Genomic DNA, 12,744 nt, shown 5'->3' with positions numbered 1-12,744 from the left:
GATTGCTTATATTCCAAAAGTCAGATCCAGAAAGACATAAAGTTAAAGAATTAAAAATCTTAAGTGTATACAGTGCCTTTGGAATTTGCAAATATTTTTCATACATAGTATGTCTCATTTGTCTCTTTCCCAACCTCTCAGGCTGCTGGTAGAGAATGAGTTATGGAAAGGAAGCAAAAACAACAAAACAAAAGTCCCAGCATGGGGCTCAGGAGTATGCCAGGCAAACGGCTACTTGATATTTCAGTCTAGGATGGTGTCATGGGGATGGGGAGCAGTGGATCAGTAATCCAATATCATATATCCCACACTTGTTAATTTATAAATCCAATAAACATTTATGGGCATTCACTGTGGTATGGACATGGTGTTAGGTTCTGGGTACTTAGAAACGCTGTTTATTAAAATGGCTTAAAATGTGTTGTGGGAAATGCAGAGACAGTTGTGCAAACAAACGGCCTGGTAAGATAATGACTTTATTTAAAATGTAATCTAGAGGGCTGGAGAGATGGCTCAGCAGTTAAGAGAACTGGCTTCTCTTTCAGAGGACCCAGGTTCGATTTCCAGAATCACATGGTAGTTCACAATCATCTGTAACTCCAGTTCCAAGTAATCTGCCACCCTCTTCTGGCCTCCCTGGGCAGAAGGCATGCACATGGTGCACAGACATACATGCAGACCAAACATATATATACATAAAAGAAATAATAAATAAATAAATAATATACTTTAAAAATTGCCTAGGAACTGGGGAGATGGCTCAGCATTTTAACATAGCAGTTAAAATGATTACCCCATAAGCATGAGGACTGGAGTTTGGAGCCATAGTAACCCTAAATTGCCTGGTGGGTGCAATAGCTTGCCTGTAATTCAAGCCCAAGAAGGTGGGACAGGGAATCCCCAGAGCAAGCTAGCTAGCAAGACTACTTGTATTGACCAGGTCTGGGTTTGATTGAGAGTCCTTGCATCAATGAAAAATGTGAAAAAGAGATTGAGAATGATTCTTGATATTAACCTTGGGCCTCCACATTCATGGGCATACATGTATATGTGTGCCCACACAAATTCAAAAGCATAAGTACACAGATACACATTACATAAACAATCATAAAAAGGAAAATATGAACTAGGTACCTTGGAGATCCAGAGAAGCCATTCAGAAGGGAAAGGACATCTGCAAAGGTTATGAGAAGATGAGAAGGGATTTTCCTGGAAAAATGTGGGGAGTGGTAGGCAGAAGGCCAATGCAGACAGAGGTGCCTATGCCCCAGAATTAGCTGTTTACTCCAGCACTACAAAGTCTAGGGCAGAGGGTGCTGAAGAGGTGTCCCAGAACCACATTGTAAAAGACTCATGATTATGTTAAGAAGTTGATGTTTGTTCCTCCAGGCTGTAGAAGCATCAGAGGAGGTTTGGTGAGAGGTTTGGACTTCTGGTTATGAATTAATGAGCTCCTGATACATGCTTGGACACAGCTGAGCCTTAAAATCATGTCAAGTGAAAGAAGCCAGCACAAATGACGACCTTATGTGTGATTTCACCTACAGGAAATGTTCAGAACAGAGAAAGCATGTATACTGCTAACTGCCATGGGTTAGGAGAAGAGAAGAATGGGGAGTGACCACCAGTGAGGATGGCATTTGGGGGCTGCAGAGTGGCCAAGCAGTTAAGAGCACTTGTCAGTCTTGTAGAGGACCCAGGTTTAGTTCCCAGCATGCTCAGTTCCCAGTTCAGGGGCTCTGACACTGTCTTCTGGCCTCTGTGGGCATTGCAGACACTCAGTACACAGACATAAGTACAGACAAAATACCCATTCACACAAAATAAAAGAAACAAATATTTTTTTAAAGGATAGGGTTTTTATTTGGGGGTGATAATAATATTCTCAGTGCAGATTCTAGTATTAGATGCCTAGTTCTGTGAATAAACACTTGAATTTGCACTAACTGGTTAGATTTCATGGTGAATGAGATATACACATTTTATCTCAATGAAGTTATTAACAAAAAACTAAAGCTACAGCTCTCATCTGGATTGCAGCTGATTGATCAAGAAAGCAAACACACATGGCATCTTAGAGAGTGTCTAATTGGTGTTTATGGTTCTTAGGAGCTACAGTGGGACTTCTAAGCACCCACAGAGAGGAAGGGAGTTACCCTGCCCCACAAAGACTCTGCCAAAGGTCTTCTCTAACTGCTACAATATAGAATATTTGGTATTTTGCAACTGACTTTTCAGACATTGCTCTCAAGATTTCTCCCTGATGCTTTGCTTCTTTTCTTGGGCGATGATGCTCACCTGATGCTTGTTTGTTTTGTTTTCTGAAAATCATGTTCTAGTAAGAATATGCCCCCCCCCCATTTCCGAGTATTCCCTGTGTTCCTCTTATCTCCTTGGAAAATGGAATGGCAACTTACAGCTTGCAGCTCATTTCCAGGCCAATGTGGACTGTTTCTGCTGCTGAGTTCTACCCCTACTGCAGCAACTGGTTATCTCAGAAGACCAGGTAGGTGATGTCTTCCTTAGATGCATTCGCTCCCTCCCCAGAGTCTGTTCAGCCAAAGAACCTTTCTCTGCTCCGCCCCAGCTGTTTCAGAAGGAGTTCCAGGTCTGCTGTTTTAAAAACAATGATGGCCCATGGTTGGGTCTAAAAACAGGCTCCCAACTTTGAAAACAGTGATGGCCCATGGTTGGGTCTAGAACAGACTCCCATCCATCCTCCTGTGACAGTTACTTACACTAACATGCTTCCTTCTAAAGGTGGTACCTAGCAGGAGAATTCATGATGACCCAAGGAGAACCTAGATTGGACTTCCCTTTCCTGAAGAGTCAAGAGAGAACAGCAAGATGCAGGAAGGTTCTTGCTTTCCTGCTCAAGAACACTGCCTTTATGTCAGCCTTCAGTCTAGTGAGTGGGCACACTGGATGCTGAACTGTCCTGGAATGGGGTCTTCATCATAGATAACCAGTGCGATATTTTTCAGATGTGGTTTAACTGAGTTTTGTGTATGTGGATAGTCAGTTTTTTATTTTTTATTTTTTGTTTTTTCGAGGCAGGGTTTCTCTGTGTAGCTTTGCGCCTTTCCTGGGACTCACTTGGTAGCCCAGGCTGGCCTTAAACTCTCAGAGATCCACCTGGCTCTGCCTTCTGAGTGCTGGGATTAAAGGCATGCACCACCACCACCCGGCTAGAACCTGATATTCTTACCAGCATGGAATGTTCAGTTCTCCACAGATTTATAAAACCCCAGAGAATGGACTGTTCAGGAGTAGGGTGATCAGAAACAGTAGGTGGGTTCCTTTACTATCCCAGCTGGATGCTGAGCCTGGCTTACCACTTCCATATGCTACATTTTTACTTTTAAAGGTAGAGTGGTTCAGGGTCTCTCAAATAATGACATCTTAACAATTCACTGAAAAAGACAAAAACAAAAACAAAAATCCCCTGAAAACATAGCCTATCTTTAGTATATATTGTTATTAATGAATGACACTAGATATTTGATCAGGAGAACAAACTGGAGATGTGGTGAGAACATAGAAGCACACTTTAAATGTCTTTCTCCCATGGTTCCTAGTGTATGCAGGTAAATGCTACCAATTCCAAGAATAGCATTCTCTATATTCTGTCAGGAAAAGAGCATCCCATTCATGACCACAATCCACGAAGTCAAAAATAACCACCATTTTAAAGACTTTACAGTATATGTTATGACTCAGCTCTGGTTAACTCAATGGAAGGTGAGATCGGTATTATTCTTATCCCTATTTTAGATACATGGAAAAGGGATTTGGACTATATGTTAAATGTTAAAGCTCGGGACAACAGTTCAGATATTCCTGAATCCACAGTGTTGCCACTCAATCTTCCACTTGGTGATTGGTGAAACATAGGCAAGCCACATGCACACAGCATGGTGTGGAAGTAAGAGGGACCTTGCCTCAGAATTAAAGATAAATGCTCATAAGTGTAAAGTGTGGGTGATGCCGAACTATCTATTTTGTATGAAAACATTACAATCATTCCTTTACTGAAGAAACAGATCAACAAGAGAGAGGCTGAAAGCAAACACAATCTGACAGATTCTTTATATTCGTGAGGTGTGCAAAAGCCCTTCCCAAGTGGTGAGTGCAAGTCCATGTGGCTTTCCCCTCTTCCATGGTGAACTGGCACACGGATGGACCTCCATGGCCTCCTCATGTTTGGGGCGCCCCTGTTAGTTTGTTTTCTGCCAGAACTGTTGTGGAGAGGTGAACTTGGACTTCCCTGGCCAGTTTGCCTTGTCTTCTTCCTTCTTAAAGTCAGCTTTATTGAGTTTCCGAACGAGTGTATAATTTAAACAACACTTTCCCAAAGGGCAGAGAAGGAGGTCTTGCTCTTCTGTTTTGATTTCTAAATTTCAGAATGATGTACTGGCCTCAACTCAGGTGTTCCACCCCCGATTCCACCGTTCATCCTGCTTTTAGCAAGTGGTTGCACTTTGCAATGGAGAGCTCCTGGAGTTCCCGGGATTTTAGGTAGAGCGGGCGGTGCAGATGAAAGCCTGCCCCACCCTCTCTACCCAGCTTGCTTGTGTCGACTATATTTTCAAGTTTCCCCTCAATGATGGAGTTGTTTCTTAGCATCTTGTGCGCTTAGCCATTTAATTAAAGCAATCCATATTGAATTCATGTCCAGATGCCTTGACCGGCCGAGCCAGATCCTCATTGGCATGCCAGCTGCTCAAAGAGGAACAGGGTCCCTTGCATACTAATCAGCGGAGGAGGCGGTGATTCATCAGCCCATGATACCGCTCCAGCATCTACAAGCACTTATGACATGTAATTGGTGGTGCATAAGCAAGCCAGGCCACATTAAAAACCCCACAGATAGTCAGAGATAAAAATTAATGACTTTTGCTTTGTGTAATCCTGCATGCATTGGTGGGTAAGGGAGGGGGGTTGGGATTAATGGGCAAATCTAAGTAGGCATCAAGGAACAAAGGCTTTCCCGGCCTTGTTTACATATCGAACAATAAAAAACACAAGTGACAAGTTATGGGAAAGGCGAGTGTGAATTTTCGGCACGAGTGAGTTGAAAGACTGCTTGCAGTTTATTATGGAATCCAAATTTCCATATTCATTATTCCAAAACAAACGTCCTCAGTGGGCTCCTCTAGGACGATGGTCTGAAGCCGTTGTTATTATTCATCTTTCACTGGGGCTGAGGTTGTCATGATTAGGACTGGGCTGTGCTCACTCTTCATGGCATGCTCCAGCTACTCAGGGACACAATGCAAACCTTTGACAAGCCCAGAGGAATGTAACAGGGATCAAGTAGGGTCACCCTAAGCAGGCACTCACAAGCGGAAGGAGCCCCACATTCAGGGCTGGATGGGGGAAGAGAAAGAGTCTTGAGCCTCCTACTGATGGGCCAGGGAAATAGCCTGGGTGGCCTAGGATGTAGTTGATGACCGGGTATAGAAGAAAGGCAAGTGGAAGCAGTGAATGAAGTGGCTGTCCTAGTAACCTGTGTGACTTCATGGAGCCGCTTATTGGGGTGATACAAGTCAAAGCTCTATATAATAGGGACATTAAAAAGGGATTCAATTAATGACAAGTGGGGTGGAGGGTAACACCCAAAGCATGTTTGTTAGTGGCTAACACAGTTGGGGCAATGATTCACAGATGTGTTGGGAACTTACTGCAGTGAGTATTGTGTGGGAAGTGTGACGGGGACAAATGTCAGGGTTTGATAGACAGGAGCTGCCTTAGTTGTTATTGAAGGGGCTTCTTTAAGATGCATGATTGGTAGAAATCTGCAGATGGGCTTGGAACAGGGAAGAGCTTGTGAGTTTGTGGGAGGCTGCGGGATAAGTTTAGCTAACAGGATCATTGGACAAAGGGGCACAAGGGTATGCGGTGCTGGAATTAGGGGAGAGGGTGGGTCGTTATTAAATATTTATGAATGTGGTTTGAGGAAGGAGAGGGAGATAATTAAAGACAGACTCTAGGATAATAGGCTTAGGAATGCTGGCTTTCCCTGTTGTCTAGCTTTGTCTCTCCTGAAAGGACAATAGATCAACCTCAGGGTCACAGGTATGCCTCACCCTGTTTATGCCTTTGGATTTGTTCTGACAGATCTCCATGTTTCTTGTTTTTTCTTACTGGTCATGGAGTACGTCAGTTACCTTGTTAGATGCACTATAGGCAGGACGTATTGAAAGGGTACCCAATAGCAGAGAATGTGCAGGAGACACACACACACATTTAGCATCCCCAGTGGGCCAAGAGCAGTGCTTGGAGTGAGCCATCCTTGGCTTTCTGCCTGGTGCTCCCTTCTCTTCTGTCCTCACATAACAAACTCCACTGTCTGCTCTGTTTGAAGATTCTGTGCCCTGTGTTGTTCTCATGAGTGCCACATTGTCCACATGGGCTGTGGTTATGATGAAAACATCTGGAGGTTATTTCAGTACCGATGGATGATACCCTAGGTCTTGGTGCTTTCTCTAGAAGATCATGAACTACTGGTGCAGGACATCCAAAGGACTCACATGTAAGTCTTGCTCCATTATAGTGATCTGAGACTTAAATATTGTATACCAATGTTGAATTTTCAGAACAATATAGGGCTGGAATTAAAGTCATAGCATTTCTACTTAATATTATGTGTCTGAGATCTGGGGAACACTTCTGTAATTGAACCCTTGATCTGCTCTGGTGCCCTTCACCTAGGAGACAGAAGCCAGAGTCACACAGGGATGGAGTTGGTGACTCAGTGGCTAACAGTAGCATCACACAGCAGAAGAAATGTAAAGACAAGCAAATAGTGAAATCTGAGATTCTTCTGCTAAGGCTTAATCTATGCCTTCTACTGAGTGGCTCAGGACAATCTGTGTTATGTAAAACTCAAGGAGTTTGAAATGCACACACAGCTTGTCTGACTGAGGGTCCTTCCTAAGGAAGGCCTAGCCAGGAGATAGCTACAGTCTAAACCAAAACCCAAACCAAGAACCTGCACATTAAAATCAGATGGAAGAGATTTGGAAATTGGGGGGAAGTTAGAGCTGTTAGATATGCCTAAGAAATCACTGGATGTAATAAAGAACACACAGGGGGGCAGGGAGACTCCATAATATGTTATTCAACACTGAAGAAGAGGAAATGAACCCAAGTGACTGAAAATCAATCAAGTCACCTAGACAGTGTGGGAACCCTGGGCCGTCCTTCCTTCCGGAGAGAGTGAGTCAGGAGATGTGGATGAACCTTCCCACCAGCTGACGTGAAGGATACCTGAAGTCAAAGAAGGCTGAGTATCTCCTGGGTAACACACACAGAACATTAGCTTCGCTTTCCCCCACCACCACTTTCAACTTTATTTATTCACTTCCACTAGACCTTCTCTGAAGTTCTCTTGAAACTTATCATATGGTCAAGAGGAGCAATTGAGCTCCTATTTAAGAGTCTACTGGATGAGTCTATTTGGCGAGATCATGCTTAGTTGGTTCTGAGACAGATCAAAGCCACTAACAACCGTGCCAGGGCAGTGTTACTGAGAAGTGCTGGGTAGGAGCTCCACACAGAGCTCATGGGAGTCAGTGGGGATTCAGTGGGGATGGCTTTGCAGGGGTCAGGCCTCCTACATGGGAAAACCGACACACAAGGAAGTCTGTCGTTTTCAGAACCCAAGTTTGCAAGAAACCCAAAAGTAAACATTACCTGTCCTCTCCCGCCTCTACTCTCTTTTCTCTCACCTGCCTGTCCCTTTTCCTCCACACATATTTACAAAACATCTTCGACAGAGGAAAATTTAAAATGTATGTGATGGCCGTTAGGGTCCCAATGATGGCATTGACGGGGGACTACTGAGCTGATGGCAACATACAGAATGAGCTGACCAAGAAGAGTAATGAAGGTGTCAGGTGTGGAAGGGTCAGGAGGTGTCCGGCTTTTCCAGAGCGATAACAGGGACCCCGCACCAGGAGTGACTGGGAAAGGGAAGGGGAGAGGGCTTGGCCCACAGAGTAGCTTAAAGCACGAGAGACAACCCAGCGAGGAAAGTTGTGGGATGAAGTGAGGTCACGGGGAGTTCCACTCTAGGTAGGACACACAGAGGAAGGGCCAGTTTCCTGCCTCCGGGCCAGTGGCAGAGGGTCTGGTTTCTCATGTCTACTAGGTGACTGTCTCCACTTAGAGTTGCTGACTGAGCCTGGGTGGCACCTATGGAAATGAACCCGGATGAACCAAGAGGAGGAGGATAGAGTGGTGTTCTCCAGATGGAAGGAAGAACTAGAGACCAAAGGTTAGCTGCGGAAGACCTACAATAGTCTCCAAAGTCAGAAGAGGGGGTTTAAGAAAACAGAGGAGGCCACTGAGGGTCCTCAGCGACGTCTATGCCTCTCCGTCATGAATGAGCTCAGAGGATGAGAAGGGAGAAGAGGCTGTTGAGTGAACTGACCGCAGAGGACTGTTTTCATGGCGGTGAGGCCGAGTGCAGACAGACAGCAGGGGTTAAGGAGTGAAGGGATGCTGAGGGCTGAAGGGCAGGGCGGTAAGAAGAGAAAATGCGTTGACTAATCCTAAATGCGGAGGACAAACTGAATAATGAACTTAGAGGCGAGAATGAAATGCGGTTTTGCCTCCAGGAGACCACTTCATCCTGGGAAGTTAAGGAGGTGGGGACTTGGCGTCTTCCTGTTGTCTGCTTCCTATCCCCAAGGCTCCTAAGGCCAGGAGAGGGGCCATTGTTCGGCCCACTCCTCAAAGGGCCCGTGAGTGGCTACTCACAGTCACTCGCCTTTGTGCTTGGAGAGATTAGAACCAAGGAGCGGGGCTCAAGAGGCTGGGAACAGAAGCAGGCACAAGTGGACGGCCTCTGGGCTGCCAAGTTTGAGCCCCCCTCCCCTTCCTGTTCTTGGTCTTGTGATCTTCTTTTCAGCTGGACGAGGGGATCTCTTTTCCTCCTTTTCTTCGTGCCTTTTAGAAAATGAGCACTTTCCCAATCTGCTTGACATAAGAACTTCCTTTGTCCAACTCTAATGTTAATGGCTTGTTTTGTTCTTGAGTTTGTCTGCTTCTCACCAGTGTGTGTGTGTGTGTGTGTGTGTGTGTGTGTGTGTGTGTGTGTGTGCGTGTGCACGCTCCGACCAATCTAAATTCAGAGCATATTCAACTAGTAAGCATAAGACCAGGGATTATGTGGCAGAGCCTTTGCTTCAAATATCTCATGTATTTTTCAGGAAATCAAAGAAATAAATGAATCACTCCATTTTTCTAATTTAATAAGGTTCATTCTTTTAAGAAAAAGAAGCCAAACTATTATGGTGTTAACATTAATAATAATATTAATATTTACCAAATTGTAATTGGTAGACCTTGTATTTTTCTTATAAATCAAAGAAATCAAACAAATAACCCTCCCTTTGACTTGAAATTGTCCAGAAATTTTATAATGCTGAATTCAACAAACGCCGGAATGGATCTGAGATGAAAAGATACAGTGACTAAAGAGCTAGAGCTAGAGATATGGATTTATGGATAAAAGGCCTGCTGTGCAAACTTGAGGACCTGATACCTATTTATGTCATATAGCCCATGTCTATAACATTGATGTTAGAGGCCGGAAGACAGGAGGATTCTGGGAACTTGTTGACTAGCCAGACTATCTCAAATGATGGTCCACAGGTTCAACAAGAGGCCTTGTCTCAAAATAAGATGAAAAGTGATAGAGGCAGAAACCTGATGTCAATCTCTGGCTTGGTGCACAGGCATGGGCAAATATAGCTGTACGTACACACACACACACACACACACACACACATGCACGCACGCACACACACATACACCATAACGTACAAAACAAACAAATGAACAAATAAAACATTTGTTATAAGGACTTACTTCTTATTCTTTGTAACTTCTGAATCTGTCTAGAATCACAAAGGAACAATTTCAGTTCTAGAATATTTTTCCTGTTGACTCAATGGACTTAAGGAACTGATACAATCAGCATCGCTAAAGTGATCAGCACACACTCCAGTCAATCCCACAGCTCTTTCCACTGTTGCTTGCCCAACAGGCTCAAGAGCAGGGTTTCCACAGCAGTCGTTCTGGCTAAATTTCATCAACTATGCTACATCCATTAGCATCCCCAAGATTTTGACATTGATTTGCCCGATAACTGGGTTCACCACCATTGAGGGGGTTGCGACTGCTTTGAAATATAAAGACCACTTTTCTATAAGCTGAACATTTCAGATTCCTTTCTTCTTACTCAGTGCCCAGTGTTGCCTCTAGCTATCTGCAGAAGTGCACCTGGGGAAGGAAGGAAGGAAGGAAGGAAGGAAGGAAGGAAGGAAGGAAGGAAGGAAGGAAGGAGCTAACCTGCCCCACATCATTTCTCCCACAGATACTGTGCAATTGGAAGGGACTGTGGAAGATGGTGGGAAGGGAGGGGACGAATTCAATAAGCCCCAACAGTGTATCCAGGCCTATACAAAGACCTCAGTGATCTCATTTAATTTTCCAATAATCGTTAGTCCACAACCTCCCTCATACAGGACCCCGACTTCATCCTCTCTAAGAGGTCACCAGTTCTTCCCAAATACACAACAACCACAATTTCAAATTTCCTTCTTGGGCTGTGAAGGTGGATCCCGGGGGTAAAGTGCTTGCTGTACTAACACAAGGACCTCAGCTGGGAACCCCAGCATGCAAGTAAAGGCAGCAGCGTAGTGCAAGTGCGTCCTTCCAGTGTTTACAGTGAGAAGAGGCAGAGAGCGTCCGTGGAAAACCACAGGCCACCTAGCCTGGCAAACGCTGTGCAAGGGGGAAACAATGGAAAAAGAGAGACCCTGGTTCAAAACCAAGAGGAAGGCATGCACTGACACCATGATTTTCCCCTCACCGTCACTGTGTCATGTGCATGCTTGTACGCCTGCAAACATACATGCACACACCTCATAGCCACCCAGTAAACAAATACAAACAAAAATCAAATATCCTTTTTGTCATTTATTTCTCTTACCAAAACATCCACCGTTCTTTCTCAGAGCTTCCTATTCAATCTCAACAGCACCCCAGAAAGATGTCAGGGTCTCCACTCTCCTGGTCTGATCATCATCATCTTTCTATTTCTACTGTCTGTCAAACAGATCTCCCCCAAAGAAACATGATTAAGACTTTCCCCCAAAAGACCAATAGGCTCAGTACCATCGTGTTTTATATATTCTTCCTTACCTCAGTTTACCTATAAGCACAAAGGCCCAGAGCATCCATATTTTCCCAAATCCTCAGCCTCTGTGGTTATGTATCCCTTTCTCCCCTAAGATGATTTTTATCAGTTATTTTCACAGCAACAGGAACAAAACCAGAATACCATAAGTTTCTCAGGTCCTGCCCGGCCCTGTGGTCAGGACGAATCTCTCCCACCTGAGTCCTGCAGCTGCTTAGTCCCAAGTAAACACACAGAGGCTTATATTATTTACAAACTGTATGGCCTATGGGTTGGGCTTCTTGTTATCTAGCTCTTATAACTTCACTCAACCCACTTCTATCAATCTATATGCTGACATGTGGCTGTGGCATTACCGGTCTGCTGGCATCTTGTTGCTCCTTGGATGGCGGGCTGGCACCTCTCCCATTTTCCTCTCTTCTTCAGTTCAAATGTACCGCCTAATCTTTGTGGTGCTATTTTGTTGTACCCTAATAAAATTTGCCTGAAGATCAGAGGACAGAACAAGCCACTAGATTAAACATAGAGGCCAAGTAGTGGTGGCACACACATTTAATCCTAGCACTTGGGAAGTAGAGATCTGCCTGGATCTCTGTGAGTTCAAAACCCCCTGGATTATATGAGATTGATTCTGTCTATTAGAGAAACAGAGCCAGTCAGTGGTGGCACATACCTTTAATCTCAGTATTTGGGAATCACACACCTTTAATCCCAGCACTAGGAAGGAAGTGATATGGCTGGGCAGAGAAAGGTATATAAGGCACAAGGAGACAGAAACTAGAACCTTTTAGATGAATGGCCTTTTTGGCTGGAGCTTTTTGGTTGAGTACTCAGAAGCATTCAGTCAGAGGATTCATGGAGTTGGCGAGGTGAGACATGGCAGTGGCTTGTTCCTTTGTCTATGATCTTTCAGCATTTACCTCAATATCTGGCTCTGGGTTTTTTTTATTATAAGACCATTTAGCAATTTGAGCAACAAACCTTGTTCTGCCTTGCCATTGGTCAAACAGCTTTATTATCAGCCAATTAGAACAACAATATTCACAGCATACAGAAAGACATCCCACGGCAGAACACACATCCACTGTGCCCCCCCCCCCACACACACAAAATAACCTCCCAACCTGTTCCTAAGAACTCCAACAGCCTGAGAGTGGTACCAGAGTATACATCAAAGTGGATCAGAGCAGACATTATATGTGAATGTTCCAGATGCTATAAGGGTTCATGGGAATTCACTGGAGTGTGGGTTGTCTTTTAAATACTTGGTGGTAGGGCAACTGGATAGATGGCAAGGTTAGCTAAGACAGATCTGGTCCTCTGATTGTGCGTAAGAGTATATTCCAGAAAGAATAAGAGTTACGAGTAAAAATGGACTTACAAGTTCTGAAAAAGAACATGGATGAATTCTTGGATGTAAACAAATGGCTTCTAAGTAGAATCAATATTCAGAAGTACAGGAAGGCAGAATTGATAAATGTGATCTCATGAACATTTCAAAAAGTCTGCATGGGGGAAAAAAGGCACCATAA

The sequence above is a fragment of the Peromyscus leucopus genome, chromosome 5, assembly GCF_004664715.2.
Source record: "Peromyscus leucopus breed LL Stock chromosome 5, UCI_PerLeu_2.1, whole genome shotgun sequence".
Lineage (NCBI taxonomy): Eukaryota > Metazoa > Chordata > Mammalia > Rodentia > Cricetidae > Peromyscus > Peromyscus leucopus.
Note: the sequence above shows the minus strand (reverse complement) of the source record.